This window comes from Cucurbita moschata, unplaced genomic scaffold (genome assembly GCF_002738365.1).
Source record: "Cucurbita moschata cultivar Rifu unplaced genomic scaffold, Cmos_1.0 Cmo_Scf00049, whole genome shotgun sequence".
Taxonomy (NCBI): domain Eukaryota; kingdom Viridiplantae; phylum Streptophyta; class Magnoliopsida; order Cucurbitales; family Cucurbitaceae; genus Cucurbita; species Cucurbita moschata.
In genome coordinates this window covers 449,877-463,188 of record NW_019268565.1, presented here as the reverse complement: position 1 = coordinate 463,188, position 13,312 = coordinate 449,877, and the positions used below count along the sequence as shown (strand labels likewise).

At 37.6% G+C, this 13,312-nt stretch overlaps 3 non-coding genes across 3 annotated transcripts; all 3 read right to left on the bottom strand.

Moving 5' to 3' along the window:
- Nucleotides 1–9,063: 9,063 nt before the first annotated feature.
- Nucleotides 9,064–9,135, bottom strand: TRNAC-GCA. The gene has a single exon. It is a non-coding gene; the product is annotated as a tRNA-Cys (tRNA).
- A 478-nt stretch (nt 9,136–9,613) lies between these two features.
- TRNAC-GCA lies at nt 9,614–9,685 on the bottom strand. Its single transcript has one exon. It is a non-coding gene; the product is annotated as a tRNA-Cys (tRNA).
- A 113-nt stretch (nt 9,686–9,798) lies between these two features.
- On the bottom strand, nt 9,799–9,870 carry TRNAC-GCA. Its single transcript has one exon. It is a non-coding gene; the product is annotated as a tRNA-Cys (tRNA).
- Nucleotides 9,871–13,312: the final 3,442 nt, after the last annotated feature.

The following is a 13,312-nucleotide window of genomic DNA, read 5'->3' as shown; positions in this document are numbered from 1 at the left end:
GAATCGAATACTGCCACATCATTTGAACAGGAGTCCTAGTCATCGTCGCACACGAAAAAATAAAAAAGCCATTACTGATATCATAGTGCATTGTGTGATGAATCGAATACTGCCACATCATTTGAACCGGAGTCCTAGTCATTGCTGCACACGAAAAAATAAAAAAGCCATTACTATATCATAGTGCATTGTGTGACGAATCGAATACTGCCACATCATTTGAACCGGAGTCCTAGTCATCGTTGCACACGAAAAAAATAAAAAAGCCATTACTGATATCATAGTGCATTGTGTGACGAATCGAATACTGCCACATCATTTGAACAGGAGTCCTAGTCATCGTCGCACACGAAAAAATAAAAAAGCCATTACTGATATCATAGTGCATTGTGTGACGAATCGAATACTGCCACATCATTCGAACCGGAGTCCTAGTCATGGTCGCACACAAAGTAGAAAAGCCATTACTCTCATCATGTTTCCATGAGACTTACATTCCATTCTTATCATGTCCTTTTGTTTTTTTTTTTTTAATTCCAAAGTCCCTTTTTCATATTATTTTTGTCGTCAAATTTGGAATTTTTTTTGGGTAATTAGTTTTTTTTTTCTTTGTTGATTTGTAGATGTGTCATAGGGTTGCATATTTAGGGTATTTATTTATTTTATAATAAGAAAAAAAAATCAAATTCCATCAATCAATAATTGAGACTCTATAATTATTTTATTACTTTTATTTAAATAAATAAAATTTTAAACATTTTAAATGGCTTATTTTCATTTAATATTTAAATGATATTTTTGTAAATGCTCCCGTCTTTTCAAAAGTTATAATATTTATTTTTTTTTGATATTTCATAAATATTTTTAAAAAAATTAATATTGAAGTTGAAAATTATTAGAAGGTTGAAAAAACATTTGGACATGAAATTCTATGTTCCATGTCTCAAATTTCCTCACCTCCAATATTGTGTTGAGCTAAAAGTCAAACAAAGAAAAAAAAAAAAGCTTCGAACAAATAATTGAACAAATAATTGGTAGTCGTATATCTTTGACTAAGAGAGTAGCTGTTCAAATCTCTCCCCCTTAAATGTTGTGTTGAACTAAAATATTGAACAAAAAAAATATATATATTTGAACAAACAGTTGTTGGAGCTGTATATCCTCGACTAAGACGATAGATGTCTAGACCTCCATATCTTAGTGTTGAACTAAAAGATCGAACAAAGAAAAAGATATTCGAACAAACAGTTGGTTGAGCTGTATATCCTCGACTAAGACAACATATTCGAACAAATGATTGACTAAGAGGTCAAATGTTCAAATCTCTTCATCTAAATGTTTTGTTTAATTAAAAAATCGAACTTCCAATGTTTTTTTTTTTTTTGGAGGATTCTCTCACAACCCACTTGAACAAACATATAATGAAACAAGTTTGAATAATATGTTATCTATATGAATTGGGATAATCCTTGTTTCAATAATATGTTATCTATATGAATTGGGATAATCAAAAGAAAAGGGAGGTAGGTGTCGCTAGGCTTGCCCAAGTGTGATTGCAATTATAAAGTTATATGCAAAGTTTCAAAGAAAATGATGAATGCAAGTCAAAGAAGCTATTGGAAGCTCCATTGGTAGCCTTTACAAACACTTCTCTCACCATCCTTCATGCTTTGTCTACTCATCTTATTGCCCCAACATTTCTTCAACTCCCTAATTTTCTTGTTTGGACTAAATTTGGGATACCTTTTTGGGTGACTCCAATAATATCAAAACTTGAAGAATTATGAGAAATAATTTTGTATCGATTATAGCATGTGAGATCCCTCGTTGGTCGGGAGAAAACGAAGTATCCCCTATAAGGGTGTGAAAACCTCTCATTAGTAAACGCATTTCAAAACTGTGAGGCTGATGGTGATACGTAATGGGCTAAAGCAGACAATATCTATTAGAAGTGAGCTTGAGTTGTTACGAATGGTATTAGAGCCAAGCACTGAGCGGTGTGCCATTGAGGACGCCGGACCCCAAGGAGCTGGATTGTGAGATCCTACATGGTTAGAGAGGGGAACAAAACATTTATTATAAGGGTGTGAAAATCTCTCCCTAGTAGACGCATTTTAAAACTGTGAGGCTAATGGCGATACGTAATGGGCTAAAACAGACAATATCTATTAGCAGTGGGCTTGAGTTGTTACAAATGGTATCAGAGCCAAGCACTGAGCGGTCTGCCATCGAGGACGCTGGACCGTAGGGGGCTGGATTGTGAGATCCCACATTGGTTAGAGAGGGGAACAAAAAATTTCTTATAAGGGTGTGAAAACTCTCCCTAGTAGACGCATTTTAAAACTGTGAGGTTGATGGCAATACGTAATAGGCTAAAGAAGACAATATCTGTTAGCAATGAGCTTGAGTTGTCACAAATGGTATCAGAGTCAAGCACTGAGCAGTCTGCCATCGAAGACGCTAGACCCCAGGGGGCTGGATTGTGAGATCCCACATTGGTTAGAGAGGGGAACAAAACATTTCTTATAAGGATGTGAAAACTTCTCCTTAGTAGATGCATTTTAAAACTGTGAGGCTGATGACGATACGTAATGAGCTAAAGCAGATAATATTTGTTAGTAGTGGGCTTGAGTTATTACAAATGGTATTAGAGCCAAGCATTGAGCGGTCTGCCATTGAGGACGCTGGATCCCAGGGGGCTGGATTGTGAGATCCCACATTGGTTAGAGTGGGGAACAAAATATTTCTTATAAGGGTGTGAAAACCTCTCCCTAGTAGACACATTTTAAAACTGTGAGGCTGATGGCAATACAGAATGGGTTAAAGCAGATAATATCTATTAGCAGTGGGCTTGAGTATGAGTTAAAGCAGATAATATCTATTAGCAGTGAGCTTGAGTTGTTACAAATGGTATCAGAGCCAAGCACTGAGTGGTGTGCCATCGAGGACGCTGGACCCCAGGGGGCTAAATTGTGAGATCTCATGTTGGTTAGAGAGGGGAGCAAAACATTTCTTATAAGGGTGTGAAAACGTCTCCCTAGTAGACCCATTTTAAAGTAGATCATTCGGGAGGGTGAATTCAATACTTTGAATTATGTGGAACGTTTTATAGCTTGAGAAGTTTTTGAATAGGGAAAGGAGATCTAGTCTAGTTCCCACGACACAAGTGGAGGAACCCAATCACTCGAATGAGATTAATCAAAAGTTTAGACTCTTTAACTCGAATGAAAGTTGAAAAAATTATTAGATAATTTCTTAACCTAGAGTTGATCTTTGATAAATCGTTGTCTGATCAACATTTCTTGTCGTTAGAATACGGGAAGCATGTGCTATCATTAGATTGAGTTAGGTATCACATATAGACCCTAGAGGGCCATTGCCAAAGGGGTTTGGAAGCCACACAAAACTTTCTATGCCTTTGTCAAAAGGAAGATAGGACCCTTTAGGAGCCACTCAATCCTCTTTGGTTTCTCCTTTTTTAGTTTTCTTGACTAATAAAGAATATCATACCTTGTCTTTTGCAACTTCCACCCCATAACATCCACTACTTTGCCTTTTCTTCCTCCAAAATGTTGTGATTAGTTGTTGAATAATAAAAATCCTTGTTGAATCCTTGGAGCTCGAGTAGGACGGTTTAGATTATCGATCAGAGAGCATAGCTTATTTGATTAAAGAAAAATTGTGAAAGAACAATTAAAAGTTTTGTCGAGATCTTCAAATTCTCAATACAAAACACGATCTTACCATCCAAGTCAAATTGAACATACATACATACATACGTCTACTAGATATTGTTCGTTTTGACTCATTACGTATCGCAGGTAGCTTCACGATTTTAAAATACGTCTACTGGGGAGAGGTTTTCACACCCTTACAAAAAAATATTTTGTTATGCTTTATATGTCGGTCTAAAATAGAAGGGTCCAACCAGGTGATTTGATGGACCCATTTTGATCTCAACCTTAGTGACCCACCCATTCTCCTTAGTAACCCATTATACAGAGTAGTGACCCTACGTGTATGAGTAGAGTGTCAGTCCAAAAGTGACAAATTCAATCTGGTGACCTTTAATCTGCAGTCAAATGCTCTACCACTAAGCTATGGACCCATTTTGTATAATCTAGTCAAATACTCTACCACTGAGATATCGACCCATTTTGTGTAATCTAGTCAAATGCTCTACCATTAAGCTATCGACCCATTTTGTGTAATCTAGTCAAATGCTCTACCACTGAGCTATCGACCCATTTTGTGTAATCTAGTCAAATGCTCTACCACTGAGCAATGGACTCATTTTGTATAATCTCAACCTTAATGAATTCTTCTACAGAGTCATTTTGTATAATCTCAACCTTAGTGACCTATTTTACCGAGTGTGGTCCAAAAGTGATCCTACCACTGAGCTACGAACCCATTTTGTATAATCTCAACCTTAGAGACCCCTTCTCTTTAGAGTGCGGTCCAAAAGTGACCCTTTTGGATCCATTTGTGACCCAATTGGAAAGTGGAATTTGTACAAATTATACCTTTCGTCACCACTTTCTAGAAAATCGTTAGGTATGAATATGTTAGATACTTGTGACTCGATTGGTGAAATAGTATTTCTCTCCAAAAAAGTTTTTTTTATTACCGGTTTCACGAGATTTAGCCAATTGTCTTGATCGTGGGATATCATTGAGAAATAGCAATCGGTGTTATCAAAGGATTTCCTGCGATTATTTCTCGTGTGGAATGAGTCAATCATCTACTTTGATATCTTATTGAACAAAAATGGTGATATTGTTCCTCCATTGATCAAGAATTTCGATTTTTGGGAAGTATCGTGATATTTTGATTTTTGGGAAGTATCGCGATCATCCAATAAGGAGGGTTTCAATTTTCTACAGGGTATCAGTCCAAAATACAGGGTATCGGTCCAAAAGTGATTTTAGAATTTTGATTTTTGGGAAGTATCATGATCATCCAATGAGGGTTTCAATTTTCTACAAGTGTAGGTCCAAAAGTGACCCTACCCAATCGGGTTCGAGCCAAAAGCAATCATCACCCTACATGGAGGACTAGAAGGACCTAACTAGGTTCAAACTGGTGCCATTTTGATCGGCAATCAAATGTTCTACCATTGAGCTATGAACCCATTTTGTATAATCTCAACCTTAGTGACTCCTTCTACAGAGTATCGGGTCACTTACTAAGCTATGAATCCATTTTGTATAATCTCAACCTTAGTGACCCCTTCGCAGAGTATCGGTCCAAAAGTGACCCAAGTGGTTTCTACATGATAAATGAAAGGGTCCAATCGAGTTCGAGAACCACAAAAGCTTCCCTACGTTGATAGACCCGAGTGGTTTCTACATGATGAATGAAAGGGTCCAATCGGGTTCGAGAACCACAAAAGCTCCCCTACGTTGATAAATAAAAGGGCCCAACCTCTAACTGAAGACCTCTTGATCTGCAGTCAAATGCTCTACCACTAAGCTATGGACCCATATGGACCCATTTTGTCTAATCTTAACCTTAGTGATCTTTTCTACAGAGTGTCGGTCCAAAAGTGACCCTACACAATCGAGTTGGAGCAAAAAACAATCATCAACCTACATGTATGAATAGAAGGGCCAACCCAGGTTTGAATTGGTGACCTCTTGATCTCAGTCAAATGCTCTACCACTGAGCTATGAACCCAAGTGATCCCTTCTGTCGATCCAAAAGTGACCCTACTGTTAGGATCGATACTAGTTGTTAGCTCTGATACCAATTGTTAGGATCGCTCAACAACGCACACACTCAATCAAGATGAACACAAAGAACAGTAGAGAGAAAATACAATGAGGAATATTGGCTAAAAGTTTTATTATTGATGACTGTCAGGTATGTACAACAAGAGAGAATATAGAGAATGAAGAGAAGTACATCTTGAGAGCATTGCTTAATGTGTATATATATGGTTTCAATTTACTAAATATAGCTTCCAAAGATTTAAACCTACGAGATATAATCTATCAAATATATCTCTATCAAATCTTTACTAAATCTCTACCATATATATCTCTATCATATCTTTACAAAATATCTTCCAAATATATCTCAATTAGATCTAGGCAATCAGGCTTCATATCTCAACAATCTCCCACTTGGAGACTAATCCAGTCAACCAAGAATTTCATTCTCAATCTGTACCATACCAATTGAGGCTTTGCAAAACCTCAATGTTCCAACATCAACACAAAATGTTTGCTGGATTCCTTGCACCCTCTATCTTCTCCAAACACATCACCATCTTCAACTAACCTCGGAGTGAAATGGTATCGCCTTCTGTATTTTCAATGATAGACCGGGTTCCTCGCCAACTGCATGACATTCTAACTATCTACCTGAAGAATCTTCTCGTGGTGCTTCTTGCCTAATTCTTCTAGATAGTATGTCATCCATATCATCTCCTTTCCAGCTTCAGTTAATGTCAAGTACTCAGCCTCAGCAACACATTTCTGAAGCCTATACATCCCATCATCCATGGCTTGCTCCCATTTAGTTGTATCCTCCAACTGTAGGGCCTCATCAAGGGGCTTTCGTTCCCTTCATTAGTCACCAACCGATAGTGTAAAGAAGATACATACCTATCTGGTAATTTGATGGCTCTGGATGATCTTTTCAACACCAGTTCAGGTGTCACTTGCTTCACTGCTGATTCCTCTGCAGTAGTCTTAGGAGTTTCATGAGTATCTGCTACAACATCACTAGATGAGTTTTCTTGCAACTCAAGCTCAACTCCCACTTGCTTCGTGGTTTTGGAACTATGCTCCACGTCTGGTTCCTCAACAGTAGTCTCAGGAGTTTCATGAGTATCTGCTACAACATCACTAGGTGAGTTTTCCTACAACTCAAGCTCAACTCCCACTTACTTCGTCGAACCTTGCTCTACATATGGTTCCATTTCCAACCGCACTTTCTTCAATTCTTTGGCGGTCCTTGTGAAGCTAACTCGTTTCTGCTTGCTCATAACGTAGTTCTCACAACGACCCATATCAATAGATTTCAGACCTTCTAAAACTCCTTTTGCGGCCAGCGTCTTCATTCCTTTCACGCTCATATGTCCAAGTATATTGTGCCATAGACTTGAATTTGAAGCACTCTCAGCAACAGCAGCTATGTTCATACACCCTGTAGTGGTGTATAAGATTCCAGATTTTAAGCCACGTGCTACCACCGTAGCACCCTACATAATCTTCCACGAACTCTTCCCTAACTTTGTTGTATAACTTGTGTTGTCCAACTGACCAATAGAGATCAGGTTCTTTTTTAGACCAGGAATATATCTGACATTCTTTAATGTCCACTGATTTTCTGCTGGAATTTTTATGCAGACATCTCCTTTTCCTTTAATCTCCAAATCTTTGTTGTTGGCAAGATACACCTTCTCGAAATTTCCAAACTTGAAATTCCGGAACAACTCTTTATTTGGAGAAGATTGAAAAGACACACCTGAATCCAAAATCAAGGATTCAATCAAACTGTCCACACTGAGGACTAGAACATCCCCAATGTCTTCTGCTGAATTTATAGAATCATCATCATCTCTAGATTTGTGATTTTGCTTCTTCTTCAGTTTTGTACAATCTGTTCGAAAGTGTACTTTTTCTCCACAACTCCAACATTTTACATTTGGCTTGTTTGAAAATTTTTCTCGGTTCCTTGATTTCGATCGCCCATATTTGTTTGAGCTCTTTGATTTACTACTTCCCCTTCAGTCAACACTGAGAGCATTGCCTGACGAATCTCCAATTTCTCGTTTGCGAATACTTTCGCTGAGAACTACATCTCGAATTTTATCAAATTTCAGTTTATCAGATCCTCGAGAACTGCTGATTGTGGCAACAACAGTGTCCCATGACTCGGGTAAAGATGACATCAAAATCAACGCTTTAATTTCATCCTCGAAATTAATTTCCACCAAACTCAATTGACGTACGATCATATTGAATTCATTTATATGATTAGCAATAGATTCACCTTCAGACATCTGTAGATTGAACAATCTCCGCATCAAATACACTTTGTTCATAGCCGACGGTTTTTCGTACATATTCGACAGCGCCTTCAACAGATCTAACGTTGTCTTCTCCTTGATGATATTGAACGCCACGTTTCTAGATAGCGTCAACCGGATCAACCCTAAGGCCTGACAATCCTTGAGTTTCCATTGCTCCGTGGTCATAGTATCCAACTTCACCCCCAATAGGGGTTTGTAAAGATCTTTCTGGTACAGATAATCTTCAATCTGCATCTTCTAGAAACCGAAATCGGATCCATCGAACTTCTCGATTCCAATCTTTGAACTTTCCATCTTCACAGATCGTGGTGACTTTCGCCTCGCTCTGCTACCAGTTGTTAGGATTGAATACCAGTTGTTAGCTCTGATACCAATTGTTAGGATCGCTCAACAACGCACACACTCGATCAAGATGAACACAAAGAACAGAAGAGAGAAAATACAAGGAGGAATATTGGTTAAAGGTTTTATTATTGATGACTGTCAGGTACATACAACGAGAGAGAATACAGAGAATGAAGAGTACATCTTGAGAGCACTGCCTAATGGGGTATATATATGGTTTCAATTTACTAAATATAGCTTCCAAACATTTAAACCTACCGTATATAATCTATCAAATCTTTATCAAATCTCTACCATATATATCTCTATCATATCTTTACAAAATATCTTCCAAATATATCTCAACCAGATCTAGGCATCAGGCTCCATATCTCAACACCTACCCAATCGGGTTAGAACCAAAAGCAATCATCAACCTACATGTATGAATAGAAGGGCTATGAACCCAAGTGATCCCTTCTGTCGGTCCAAAAGTGACCCTACCCAATCGGGTTCGAGCCAAAAGCAATCATCAACCTAGGTCCAAAAGTGACCCTACCCAATTGGGTTGGAACCAAAATCTATTTGGTATGATTTCAACCTTAGTGATCCCTTCTACAGAGGTCGGTCCAAAAGTGACCCTACCCAATCGAGTTCGAGCCAAAAGCAATCATCAACCTACATGTAGGAATAGAAGGGCCCAACCAAGTTTGAACTGATGACCTCTTGATTTGCAGTCAAATGCTCTACCACTAAGCTATGAACCCATTTTGTATAATTTCAACCTTAGTGATCCCTTGTCGGTCCAAAAGTGACCCTACCCAATCGAGTTCGAGTCAAAAGCAAACGTCAACCTACATGTATGAATAGAAAGGCTCAACTAGGTTCAAACTGGTGCTCTACCACTGAACTATGGACCCATGTTGTATGATCTCAACCTTAGTGATCTTTAATCTGCAGTCAAATGCTCTACCACTGTGGACCCATTTTGTATGATCTCAACCTTGATCTTTTCTACAAAGTGTTGGTCCAAAAGTGACCCTACCCTTGAGCCAAAAATAATCATTAACCTACATGGATGAATTAGAAGGGCCCAAACCAGGTTCGAACTGGTGACCTCTTTGAACTCAGTTAAATGCTCTACCACTGAGCTAGGAACCTAAGTGATTCCTCGTCGGTCCAAAAGTGACCCTACCCAATCGGGTTGGAGCCAAAAGCATTCATCGACTTACACGAATGAATAGAAGGGCCCAACCAGGTTCAAACTGGTGACCTCTTGATCTGCAGTCAAATGCTCTACCACTGAGCTATGGACCCATTTTGCATGATTTCAACCTTAGTGATCTCTTCTAGAGAGTGTCAGTCCAAAAGTGACCCTACCCAATCGGGTTCGAGCCAAAAGCAATCATCGGCCTACGTGTAAGAATAGAAGGGCCCAACTAGGTTTGAACTAATGACTTGTTGATTTGCAGTCAAATGCTCTATCACTGAGCTATGGACCCATTTCATATCATTTTAACCTTAGTGATCCCTTCTACAGAGTGTCGATCCAACCCTACCCCGGGTTTGAGCCAAAAGCAATCATACATGAATGAATAAAAAGAATGAGCTATGGACCCATTTCGTATGATCTCAACCTTAGTGATCCCTTCAATCAGTCCAAAAGCAATAATCACCCTACGTGGATGAATAGAAGGGCCCAACCAGGTTTGAATTGGTGACCTCTCTTAATCTGCAGTTAAATGCTCTACCATTGAGCTATGGATCCATTTTGTATAATCTTAACCTTAGTGACCCTTTGTACATAGTATCGGTCCAAAAGTGACCCTACCACTGAGCTATGGACCCATTTTGGATAATCTCAACCTTAGTGACCCTTCTACAGCGTATCGGTCCCAAAGTGACCCAAGTGGTTCCTACATGAATGAATGAAAGGGCCCAATCGGGTTCAAGAACTACACAAGCTACTGACCCCTTCTATAGAGTATCGGTCCAAAAGTGACCCTACCCACTCAGGTTCGAGTGGTTCCTACATGGATGAATGAAAGGGCCCAATTGGGTTCGAGAACTGCAAAAGCTACCTACATGGGTAAATAGAAAAGACCTCTTAATCTGCAGTCAAATGCTCTAGTACTGAGCTATAGACCCATTTATATGATTTCAACCTTATTGACCTCTTCTACAGAGTGTCAGTCCAAAAGTGACCCTACCCAATTTGAACTTTTATAAGTAACAATTAATATCCTTACCGTTTTAGAAAAAAAGTTTTAAATTTTTTTACCGTAATACTTCTAAAATTGGAAAGAAAGATGATCTATAAGGTGTAGGTAGACGGCTTCTTTCCATATATTGACAATAATATTTTTTTAAAAAAAAAATCATAAACTTTAATAGTGTTAATGCTATTTTTAAAATCTTAGGGGTATTTTTAAATTTTTTAAATTATAAAAGCATCAATTAGTTCTTAAAAATTGAAATATATTTTTAAAATAAATTATTGGATGTTTCTATTCAAAATTAATTTTTTTTAAAAAAATTTAAGTTAAAAGTTTAAAGATATTATTAAAAAATTTAAAAAATTTATAGATATTTTTATTAATTTAGTCGAAATTTTTTAATAGTGATACGACATCCTTTCCACATTAAAACCTATCCAATACTTTTTCAAATTTGTTTTATACCACAAGTAATCTTGGAAATGATAAAGATTGGCACTTATATGAGCCTTATTGTCCTCTCACCAATACTTTTTTATGTTCTAAGCTTCTCCCACTCCAACCCGGATTCGATTCGATTAGATTCAAAGATTTTGAGGTTTTGAGATGAATGCTGTTTATATTTGTAAAGGGTCGTGATTTTTTTGTGAGATCCCACACCGGTTAGAGAGGAGAACGAAGCATTTCTTATAAAGAGGTAGAAACTTCCCCCTAACATACGCATTTTAAAATCGTGAGACTAACAACGATACGTAACTGGTTAAAACAGACAATATCTACTAACAGTGAGCTTGGATTGTTACAAATGGTAACAGAGCCGGACATCGGCCAGTGTGTCAGCAAGGACATTGAACTCTTAAGGCGGGTGGATTGTGAGATCCCACATCAGTTGGAGAGAACGAAACATTCCTTATAAGAGTGTGAAAACTTCTCCCTAACAGATGAATTTTAAAACTGTGAGGCTAATAATGATACGTAACGGAATAAAGCGGACAATATTTACTAACAGTGACTTAGACTGTTATAATCAAGGACGACAGGATGTTTGAAAGATAAAGATGGTCGAAAGCCTACTCAACAAGATAAGCCTGGTGGGTAACAACGACATGCTATGAAGCAAGAACTTGTAGTGGACATGACCACCTTATTAGTGCTATGACCACTTTTACAAAACTCACCTAAGAACATACAAACAAAACATGTTGTCTTATCATGAGTAATGTTCTTTTTTTAAGCAATTATAAACAACATTTTAGCGTTGTCGATCCTTAAACCCTTCTACCCATTGTTAAGAACCTTTATAGATTAGGTTGAATTAGACCTTTAAGTGATGTCCCACATTAGTTAGGGAGGAGAACAAACCACCATTTATAAGGGTGTGGAAACCTTCTCCTAACAGACGCGTTTTAGAGCCTTGAGGGGAAGCCTGAAAGAGAAAGCCCAAAGAGAACAATATCTGATAGTGGTAATCTGGGCCATTACAAATGGTATCAGAGCCAGACACTGAGCGATGTGCCAGCCTTCTCGTTGTTCTCCAAAGGCGGGTAGACTCGAGGTGGTGTGCCAGTAAAGACGCTAGGCCCCAAAGGGAGTAGATTGTGATGTCCCATATTGGTTGGGGAGGAGAACAAACCACCATTAAAGCTTTGAGGGAAAGTCCAAAGAGGACATAAAAGAGGACATATCTGATATCTGATAGCGGTGGATCTAGGCCGTTACACTTTCGATCCAAACTAGAGGGAAAGTCCAAAGAGGACATATCTGATATCTGATAGCGGTGGATCTAGACCGTTACATTTTCGATCCAACCCGAAATTTTCATGAATTGAATTGGTTCAGGTTGAAACATCTTTTAGACCTAACCCAATTGTTCAGGTTAAGAACTAACCCAACCGAACCATAATTTTTTTTGGGCTTGGTTGAGTTAGGTTGGTTCAAATGGTTTACTCAAATTTTTATTTTTAATATTCTATTTATTTATTTGCAAACAATTAATTAAAATTTGTAACTAAATTTCAATATATATTTTTACGAGAACCCATGAACCAACTCAATCCACAAAATTTTTATTTATTTGAATCCAACCCAACTCGACCCAAATAAATTTATAACTCAACTCAAACAGTACACGTTAGATTGGATTGATCAGGTTTTCTAAAACTCTCTACCAATTAAAACCTATTATCGATCGACAAATCAGCATTCGACATTATCGTTTTGAATTATTTTGACATGGATTGAAAAAATAATGAGTATAATTTGATCACAAACTCTCTTTAGTGGAAAACAGAAAGTAATTACCAATCCAATCATATTGGATTTGGATTTGGTTGAGATGATTTTATGAACTTATTTTGGGAGGATAATACTAGTGAATGTGACAATAAAAGGGTACACGTGGCAGAAGCCCACCTTGTTCATACATTTTGCCACATGGGCCACCTGTCAGCATGTTTTGCCATGTGGACAATTAGGGTTTTTCCATCAGTAATTAATTAATTAATTAATTAATTAATGTTCATGTCAGCATGTCTTGTCACCAACCCATTATCATTATGTCTTCCAATTAGAAACTTCTAATAACTTCTTTTTATCCATTCTAAACCCCTCATTTATAATGATTTTGTTTTCATTTTCTTATTTTATTTTTTTTAAATTGGCTTGTTTTTCTAATTTTTTTTTAAAAATAATAAAAAAAAAACTTATAAATGAAAGTAATGTTCGTAAT